Source organism: Aythya marila (assembly GCF_965140915.1).
Source record: "Aythya marila genome assembly, chromosome: 11".
In the NCBI taxonomy this organism is placed as follows: domain Eukaryota; kingdom Metazoa; phylum Chordata; class Aves; order Anseriformes; family Anatidae; genus Aythya; species Aythya marila.
In genome coordinates, this window is record NC_139052.1 from 3,139,479 (window position 1) to 3,150,879 (window position 11,401).

Genomic DNA, 11,401 nt, shown 5'->3' on the forward strand with positions numbered 1-11,401 from the left:
GGAGGCCATCACAAACAAGTTCAGGCTGAAGACTGCGGAGATCATTTCCCCGAGACAAGACAACAGCATTAACTAAGTGGGATATTCTCCTGAGGAGCTTGAGAAACAATAGAAATTTTCATGTAATGATACATCAATGTATCAACATGTTAATTTGCACCTACTTGATCATGTGAAGTCAATATGCCCTTTGAATGATAACAACTTTTCCTATGTAATTTGTGAAAAGATGCTCATGTCAGACTGAGCTTCCCCAGCATTCTGACTGCTATGAAACTAAATCAAGTCCCTCATTCTCCCCTACTCAGTTTGTCATTAGAGAAAAAACACTGCAGGATCACCTGAAGTCAAGAGCAGCAGTGAACTTAGCTCATATCAGATACGCTCTATAATGTCCAATAGCCTGTATAATTGCAGCACATCTCTCTACTGCAGAGAACTTCATTTCTGATCAGGGAGAAATTACATTGCAGAAAAAATTAGAAACCAGAAACACTGTTTACATAAATGCACACAAATACTAAAGGATTTGCTTTTTGTATTTTTACCAGGTGAAAACAAAGATGAGTATAACTGAATACATGTTCTTCGCTGTCACATACACACGAAAGCAAAGCTTACATATATTTATTGCATAAACTGAATTTTTTCTCTATAAACAGCTTGCAATTTTGTTAAGTGTTACTATTTAGACCCATTAGCTAAATCTGTGAGAAGGGATTAAATCTCTGTTGATGACTGAGATAGCTGTTTAGGCTAGCTCCAGCTGAAAGGGTCCTATCTGTCTCAACACAACAGCTAGGATCAGCTTACTGAAACAGAGAAATGGGTTAAGATCCTCTGCTTCAGACAACAGTTCTGTCAGTAAACACAATTAACTGTTCTCCAAGTGTTCCATTGATCTTTATGCAGAGGTTAAGTAAGCACATCAGGAAATGAACATCAATATTTCAAGGAACAGTTGTATCTGTATGACAGTATCAAAGTATTACCAATCCAAAATCCAAAACAAGATGTATTGCAATAGAACAGAGAAGGAAGTGCAGAAGTAAATGAGAAAGGCTTTTTTGTGTAACAAAGACTTCACAACTCTAAATCAGACCTGTCAGCTGGAGAGTCCTTTGAGACTCTTACAATGTAAATTATTTAGACAACTAACTGACAGAGGATAATTATCAGATATCTGTTCCAAGTTGACCATGACTATAAGAAAGAAAAAAGAGCAGGAGGAATACAGTTCTAGATGCACTTACAGATTCCATGAGAGGAACAAAATTGATTAGATATAAATCAATTACAAAATATAGTTTCAGTACTGCCTTGGTTAACACATGATAGAGAAGCAGTACAACAGAATTTTCCTATTCTTTCTGTCCACACCCCATGCTCATGAAAGGTCTGTCATCTGAGCATTGTTTGTAACAGAAGTTTTAAAAGCTACTGAAATCAGTAGTTACAAATTCAGCACTCTGCAAAGCGTTTTATTATGTAAGATTAGTCACCAATGCCATAGTATCACATAAATAAGATACACTGCACACAAACAAAAACAAAATCATTAATATGGGTTGGACTCTGTCTAGTCACAGCCGAGGAACACATGTATAAAACATGTTTAATACTTACTTTAATTTTAATATTGTATTTATTGTATTAAACAGTATTGTTTAATACTTTACGCTGACTGCAAGAGTACTTGATCACCATTTAAGTAAAGTTTTGAGAATATGCAACTTTTCAACCTGGGAACCCAAAAGGCTGTGCTATTGTCTCTATGTATGCTTGAGGTAAGCTTATAGGGTTGTGTTTTGTTTTGTTTTTTTATCCTTCCCTCATTATCAACACTCCGAAAAATGCTCTAGCTTAGAAGCTAACAACAATTCTTCGCACAGCAGAGCTTTGTAGCTGCCCAAAGATTTGGGAAGAGATCTCTTGGATTGCCATGCCACACTGGTCACAAGGAACAATAGATTCAGCGTTCCACACCAAAAACTAACTCTTTTTATGTAGCCCATCCCATCAGATTTTACATTAAAGAAAGGAAAAGTGGGAGACAGCAAATTTTCTCCAGTGTTAAAGCTTCAGTATATGCTAATATCTGTTACTACAGTGGTACACATGGAGCAATAAGGTAACTGTTTCAGTAGGCATTGTGAACAAAGACTACCTGAACCAGCATTCATATTCCAAAGGAACAAATAAATAAATGCAGAAACTCGCATCCAGAAAAGGTAATCTTGATACTAGAGCATTTAAAACAAGTCTAGGAAAGCTGTTCAAGATTATGCCTCTAATAATGAAACGTGTTCATTTTTTGTCATTGTGGTTGAAAGCCAGCTTGCACGTAACTCTGTATTATTTAAAGATCCATCAAAAAAGTTATACCATTAGTAGCAAAACTGACTTGGCACCAAAGCCTACATTAAGCATCTACTTTTTGAAAGTCTAGTAAAGCAGATTTATTATCTGCAAAATCGGGACACTTAAAAGAACAGATCAAAAAGCTTGATGAAATCAACTACGAATAAGGTACTTCTCACCAGCATAATTTAATCCACAAATGTGATTTACAAGAAAAAAGTATTCTCAATGGGATTTGTAAACTATGCAATAGTGGAATAAGTTTGGCGAAATTCCATTCTGAAGGACACAAAAAAAGATACAAAAAGAAAAATCCAAATCCATAAAACTTGAAGAGTCAAAGCCACCTCTTAGGATGCAAGCTTATCAAATTGTTTTAAGTATTTATAGTATAATAAAGTATGTCAGTGTCAATATATTTTATTGAAAGCAAATTCTATTTTATTTTGCCAAAGGAAGAGCTTTACAATCAAAATAAGCATTTTTGTTTGTTTTTTATAATGAAGCATCATCAGTTCTTTTAAATTTTGACTAAGATTAAATTGATGCTCAACAGCCAACAGCCTTGCTATACAGACCATTAAAGGGAGGGTGGGGTTTCCATCTTCAGTGAAAACCATCAAATTTCGGACTTTGCTATGACTTTTTTTTTTTTTTGCCTTAGGCATGATTTAAATACCTCTGAAAACAACAGTAGTTGTTAACTATTGAATTCACTGTACTTTACTTTTCTCCCTACAGAAAAAGATGTGCCAAGCATGAGGTGTAAGCATGTTTCAATGAAAGCAGATATCTCCAGTGAACAAGTGCAGTCCCACATGGAGATAATTGTATCTTAGTTTCCTCTACAAATGCACACATTACTCTAGGAACAGAGCAATGTTTTCTGAAGTACTACATTTTTATTCCATATAAAAAAATACATCACATCTGCAATTATTTGAATTTCTCATCTCAGAGAGAACATTTGTTTTTAGTGGAGGACTTTAGATGTTAGTCAAACTGTAAAATAAATAAATACTGGTGTAATCTTGTTATTCACAGATTAACAGAAAAAATCACTAAATTGCAAAGTGTCTTGCAGAATTACTGAGGGCTTTGGTGCATGAAACATTTTAGTTAGTAGCAGTAGCTTTTGTGCTTTTGGCAGAGGTTAAAAAATTATCAAAGGACGTCTTTTCAAAGACAAAAGTGTAACTCTATACACAGCCATAGTACTTTTTGTATGCTTTATGTGGAAATTAAAAAGTCAGTTAGTTCTACAGTAATAAGGATTCCCTCTGGCTATTTTATAAGGTGCCTATCTGAAAAAGTACCATGCCAAAACAAAAATCTCCTTATACCATCCGAAGTAGGATTTGTTTCCAGAACTCAGAGAGTCCACAAATAAAATATTGAACAACAAAAAACCTATGAGGTTTAGTTTATTTTCAACTATTACCACACTCAGTAAAATTCTAATTTCTCTCTATTTGCTATCACTAGATATCAAATGCAAGTCCAAAGCAAAAATCCAAATATCCCAAAAGGTTGAGTATTTTTCAAATTTAAACTACTTATTCATTAAGCTAGAAGTGCAAATTGAGATACAAATTTAAAATTCAAACTGACAAGCTTTTAATTCAAACTTAGCATGCTGTCTGGTCTACAGTTATACTGGATTTACAATTAAGTTACAGAAAGTAATGTAAACTTCCTCTAAGAAAAAAAAAAAAGGAAAAGTTATCTGCTTATATTTGTATTTAACTAGACCATGTTTTATAGCATATATGGTGCATATATCCCTTATATGTCAACTATTATCCCTAAAAATAAAATCAGAAGCAGATATTTCTTGCTGCAAATGGATTATCAAAATAGATAGACACACTACGATAAGAAAGGACAAAAGAAGCAGAGACAGTTAACTAACATCATACAATATGATGGATGTAACATAATATAACATATCTATGCCAGAACAAGAAACAGAGCCAGGCTTCAAGCATGCCAAAATAGTAGTCTATCTACAGGTTACATGCCTCACAATTAGTTATTCTGCAGCATTCTGATTAAATAATCTAGGATCCCACTAATTTATTTATTTATTTATTTATTTGCTTCAGTGGCATGCAACTATACTATTTGTCAACTATAAACATGATGCTGCTAAAAATTATTCAGAAATACTGAGTGGCAGAGAAGTGAGGGTTATTTGGAAATACCACTATGAACATTTCTACAAGTCCACATCACACTGCTATTTATTGATAAACCTATGCCTGCCTGTGTTCAAACTGTTAAATGAGGCCTTTAAATCTTATTAGTTTGAGTTTTTCCCAAACCAGTTTCATATTTCTTAATGCTAGAGAACAAAACTGGAAACCAGCCTGCCCCTACATCTATATAAGTATTTAGCTCAAAGACAGGCTTTTTGTTAGATTTGCACAGCAATTAAAAGATAAGGAAAGATTAAACATTATATGGCAAAGATTCTGCTATAACTGTTAAAGAGACAAAAGCATTTCTGCTGGACAATGTGGATTCAAGGAAATTCTTTTTCGTAATAATATAGCATTTTCAAGTGGCCAGAAGCCACTTTTATGTTATGAACTTCATAGAAAAAAGGCTTAGATTAGAAACAAGATTTCTTCAATCATTGCTGAAGTAATTAATTCCTATTGGATTGTCTTAGCTGAATAACTACATATAGGAAAGAAGCCAAAGCTAACACCTACACTCTATCAAGGATACTCCATCAGCGAGCAGGAGTTCAAGAAGTACAAGATGTTTTAAAAATAACTTGATTTGAATTTTATCTTTCCTTTAGTTCATATTATCAAAAAAACTTCTGCACTTGTAAAACTGACAACTGCTATTTAAGCTCATCAACTTTTCTGGCAAAATCTATTTAACCTGTAAGTCTTTACACAGACAAAGCGGTTCAAGTTCATTTCAAAAAAAAAAAAAAAAAGGTAATTAAAAGAGTATGCAAATGGACACATGCCTATCAGACTTTGAAAGCCAAGATCCCCATCATATGCATACAAAAATATTCCAAAAACCAACCTCAGTTTAAAAGAAAATCACACAAACATTTTAAGAAATATAAAGAATATAACAAAATTGACTACAAATTGTAACTGTCAACTCCTGAACTCTGACAAAAAATGCAACTGCATTATTAGGTATTAATAACATCTAATACAACATTGTCTAATGAAAACCATCAGCCCTACAGTTCTGCACACAGCTTGCTGTGAAAAAGTAAAACTCTCTTCCTTCTTTAGAATCAGGACACCAGATTAAACAGGCATTCAGTCTGACCCAGGGAAGCCGCTCATCTGTCATCTTCTTGCTGGATAATTTGAACTGTATGCGCTCTAATGATTTCTGAATCAAATACAGCCAAGAAGAGAAGATATAGAAATTGTTTCTCTCACACATATTGAATTACATCACAGTAAAACTAGTAACTCCTAAAATCAAAGAGAAAACTAAATCTGACTTAAAATTAATGTCAGGAAGGTTCCCAATTTTCATCACCAGCCCTTATTATACATGCTGCCAAGGATGGTTAAACCTACATTGCCATATATATGGAGATAATTATTAAAAAAAAAAAAATAATAAGTAAATAAATATTGTTGGTTTTTTTGTTTGTTTGTTTTTTCCCTTGAGATTTGAAGCTCAACATTCGTTGAGCCTCAAAATATCCATTGCTATCAGCTACCATATACATTGTTGTTCCTCACCTGCTACAACCAATGGCTGTTAGCACAGATCCTGACATGGAAGCTGTAACCTTATTAAAATTCAAAATAAATTAGACAGTTCTGCGTAAACTGTATATACTTATGTAATAAAAGATGCATTACTCAAATTAGCATGCCTCAGGACATAATTCAATCAAACTCATTAACATATCAGTCAATTCCTGAACAATGAAGGCAGTATAATCATTTAAATTAAAAGTCTTACATATGCTGTATTTTATTTATTTATACCACTGTCCACTCACTGTGTGGCTCTTGGTCACATAGCCACAGATCCTGCCCACAACATATCAGTATAATAACCCACAAAAGCATTTAATACATTACTGCAGCTTTTCCAACCTTCTAGCCTAACTCAAAATACATCTTAAAGAAAACCTCCTTTCCACTTTGAATTCCTATATTTAGTTTTACCGAATCATTTTTCACACTCTTTTTTGGAAAGAGAATGACTAAAACAGGAGCTGCAAAAATCCAGCCTGCATCTGGTAAACTAGAGAAGGGGGAAAAAAAAAAAAAAAAAAAAAAAAAAAAAAAAAAAAAAAAAAAAAAAAAGGAAAACTAATTCTCCAGGGCTTTTGTAAATAAATTACTTTTTGTCTGTAGACCCTTTGGAAAAAGGTGCAGATGTTATTCTGCATTTGGATTAGATGAAAGACTTGTTACAACCTCTGCAGTTTTAGTACAGTTTTTGTAATAAAAGTTTTTGCTTTTGCTGTGATTATGAGCTTTTTGAATTGTTCGCGGTATCAGCTTATGTGGCTACCATGTTCCTGAGTGGCTTTAAGCCCAAATATAAGAGAAAGGAATGGAGGAGAAGGAAACACAAACCAAACCCTAATATGAGCATTATGAGGTTAACATATTATTATATAACAATAATTCAAGGATCTGAATGCCGAACAATCCTTATAGCTATAATAAGGTCTTTAGGCACAGTTTTAAGGCTTGTCTTTCTAGTTTACGTGCATTCATTTTTATTATAACTTCCATCATAAATCCCTCATTCACTTAACTGAAATTCAAAACCAGGGTTTCAGTCATTCTAAAAGGGTATAGCTGCCATATATTTAATGAAAAATTATGAGTAAAAATAACCTGAATTCATTAATAATCTGTGTTCTTGCTCTAAAATCTCCAGCCTAAATGCAATGCCACAACCTACACAAGGCAGAAGGGAAATGATTCAGAATGCAGTTCTCTTTTGGGAGAATGTTCAACCCCCAGCTACTCCACCTTGCAGGGGAGCCATCAGGACACCCTTAATACCTGCTAGGTTCTTCTAAAACTGGCTGGAAGGATAGTAGGTTCTAAGCCATTTCACATACCCTAAATAACTAATTGCCCAACTACCTTTCCACCACAGCAAGAGAAAGGCTGAAATAATTATTTCTAATTGTATCTTCTTCTTCTACAGTATCTTAGAAGGCATTACACTATCATACTTCCTCCTCCACCACTACTGGAATTAGACACAGGAGAAGAAAAAAAGCATTGCCATTTTGAGAAAAAAAAATAAAAAAAATATTTTTTTTTTTTTTTAAAAAAAGAGCTTGATACCTTTTGAAATACTTGGTTTCTTTTTTCATCACATACAACAGTCCTCAAAAACATAGTACTACGAACAGTATCAAAATAAGAAAATCTCATCTTTTCAACAGCATTTTCTTATACAGAAATTATTTTTACTCAAGCACAGCTTCACACAACTCACATCAAATGAAGTTTTCACTGCCACCACTGGAAGCATGCACCCAGTCATGCATTCCTGCCCCTTCCTTGTGACAGCAGCAGTGCTTACATAGCTCATGGCAAGTTAGATTAGTGCACTGATCCAGCTAAATAAACTGCTCAAATTCATGAGCATTCAGTACCAAAACAAAGAAATCCATAGATACCACGGAAAATGTATCATTATCTGTTTCAGTGGTGATAAGCAGAGCACCATTAGTGGGTATAAGTAAAATGTAGTCATGAATGCACTGTGAAGATGTCTAGAACAGTCATGCAGAACCACCAGAAGTACTGTTTAATATTCAGCCTATGCCTGAGCATAGCATCTGTCCTTCTTGGAACACAGTGGAAAAAACAGCCCATTCACTTCTAGGCAATGAGTTTCCAGGGATTTTGTTCGTTCAGAAGTTACTGCCCATACAGAGAACTACTATGACTTGTAATTTAGCTAGAGAACAATGCTTGGAACACGCTAGTAGAGTATGGTTTGTCATCACATCCATCTCCAAAAATGACCACTGTTTGTGAGCTCAGAAGGAAAAAATATACATATGCAGAAGTTATTAAATGGCCACATTTGCTTTTTGGTCTTTTTTCTGAACATGCAAATGCTGGCCATTTTTTGAGGTGGATGTGATGGCAAACCATGATATATCAGTGTATAGATAAATATTAGGTATAAAAAAATATACATCTCTATCAGTCTAATGTCCAAATAAGCAACTTGTGTTTAATTAACTTGCAATGGAATCACAGTAACATTTCTAATGATTAACAGCAGCTTCTTCCAGAAGCAAAAAATCTCTCTGAATTAAATATGGAATGACAGACGCTGCCATTTCAGAAAATCAGAAAAATCAGATGATTTTTCTTCAGTAAATATTGTTTAATATTACTGTACAAAACTGTGTTTCAATTTCCCTAACTTTTTCAAAATATTCATCAACACATGCTTATTTTTCTGTATGTCTAGAGAATAACTACAACACATACCAAATATCCTAGCCTTTAGTCACAAATTTCTCCTCCTGTTGGATCTTAGCTTCAGAAAAAAGAAATGGTTCAGCATTTCTTCCTATCAGATAAGCTGCCATTAGGTCATGCACCAGTTTCTTTTAAACACAACAACACAGCATTCCCATGTTTTCACAAGGGTTTTAAGTTCTGGCTCTGCTGCACAAAAGCTCTTTACGTACACTTAAGAACTGTAAATGAGTCAATACAAACTGTTTGTCTCTTAAGTAATTATGCTCGCCATCCTTCTGTTAACAGTTGGAATCTACTGAGTTTAGCAACACTTAGCAATACCCTGTGAACACCAGGAAACTCATTCATAATTATCTCACTACTTGCTTACACAGTTTCTCCTCTGCTGACTTTGATATCAATGGGTAGATTTTGCATTTCCAACCATAAGGAGAGCACATGAAGTGCTATTAGGGAGTTATAGTGTGAATTCAGTTTCTGTAACAGATTTCACTGAAAAACCTGCATATAATATGCAAAAATATTCAGAATCAAGACGCCAATTTTAGAAATTCAACCTTAACAAGTAAACATTAAATGTCTGTGTATGAAGTTCACAAGCCACAATCAAATTCACTTGGAAAAAGACACCACCTGAAGAACTCAGGCAATTGTATACCGCTGAGAGGTTGTTCTGAAACTGCATGCCAGATCTCCAAGGAGCACAAAGAAGCTCTCATACTTAGATATTAAGCATTCTCAACAACTGCTTAGTGAAGGCTGACTGGATATTAGTCTCCATTGGGTTAAGGAAAAGGCCATACAGCTAGGATTTTATTTTTATTTTTTTAGATACAGAGGGCCCTACCTATTGCTAGTAAAACAAATATTTTTTTAAAGTCTTCTTGAAAAGAGATTCAGTTATTTTTCATTTATCTTAAAATTCTCCACTGGAGGAAAAACATTTCCCCTGATAAATACTTCTCAAGGAAAGAAACTACACATTTATCTAATTAGGGCAATTTTTGTAAATCACAAAGATGCTTTTTTCCCAGATGCTTTCTTCCACTGCTTTGTAGTTAGTGGAAGAGGGAAAGATGAAGCAGTTAAGACATAAAATACAAAGACTGACACCTTTCCCTTTCTGCTTTCTATTTCCTGACTGAAGAAGATGGAGTGAATGTTATTCAATAAAAAATACACGAGGCTGACTTTGCAATACTTCTTTGTGCTTTTAGCACTTCCATAAAGTTCTGCATAGTGGAACCCTTAGAGGGAAGGGCAGCCGTTTATAAAGAAATGTTTATAACAAAAGGTGGATCAGTGTCTTGCACTGAGTTTTGGGACACGTGGAGGAAAAAAAAAAAAAAACAAACAGCCACGCAACCCTTTCATTCAGACTCTCTCACTGGAATGAGATTATGGTCTCTGTTATTACAAATTGCTCTCTCCTGTCTGCTGACACACCGCCAAACAGCTTTTAAACATCCATCACTTTAAAAGGCCTAATTCTTCCCAGTTCTGAACTCTAGCACCAATACTAAGAACTATAAGAGAATCTTCAACGGTTTTTTACACCTATTTTTCACTCTGCACTGGTATGGATAACTGTGTAACTGTCAGCTTGTCAAAGACATTTCTTAATTATATCATTTTGAACAAACACTTCTTACCCTACACTGAGCAAATGGAATTTTCATATTACACATTTGCAAAGAGACGTGGCTTCCTTATTGAATTTCCCAGTGGTACTTCCACCCACCGTAACCTTGGAAAGCCAATGCATTCTCCAAGAAACAACTAAATAGACTGAACCAAAACCACACATCCACAACACTGCTGAAGCTTGATGAATCCATGCTGTAATCTAAATACTGGCAGAAGCCAGTGTCATATTTTCCTTACAACAAAAGTTATAAACATAATAGAGACCTGAGATGAAGGAATTAAACCACAAAAAGACAAAAACCTCACATAGGTTTGAAACCCATGCTCTTTGTTTTAGTGAATTAATGCTAAGACATTCTCCAGGTAGCTCTCCTTGAATCTCTCAGTGCGTTGTTAGCACACCGTGAATATGCTGTCCTACACACCAAAGGAAGACAGGAAGGAGAACATAGTAAATTTAGAAAAACAACAACCCACTTTCTTTACTTCTACTGGCTTTATTTTGAGTTCAGTTTTATTGTCACTGCTACTATCATCATCAGCTTTGTTATCTGACCTTAGTACTTCAAATACCGACTCTCTTAGGATGAATTTTCCCATTAGGAAACACACTGAATCCCAGCCCTGAGATCAATGCACATTCTGATACCACAGCTTTATGTTACAAATGCTTCACTGTTAATGCTGCTTTATGAATTCCCATTTATGAAAAAGATGGACTGGGTGAATAAAGACAGAAAGTATGGGTGTCTTCTTTCCAAGAAGTGATTCTCCTACACCACAAGCCCTTTCAGTCCAGTCCTATCCTTTAATAACTGGTCCCTACCACATCACTACAGAGCAGCCCTGAATGCTGCAAAATACTTCTAGGTTCAAACAATTGCCTTAAAGTGAATGCACAGTCATTATTTTAACTT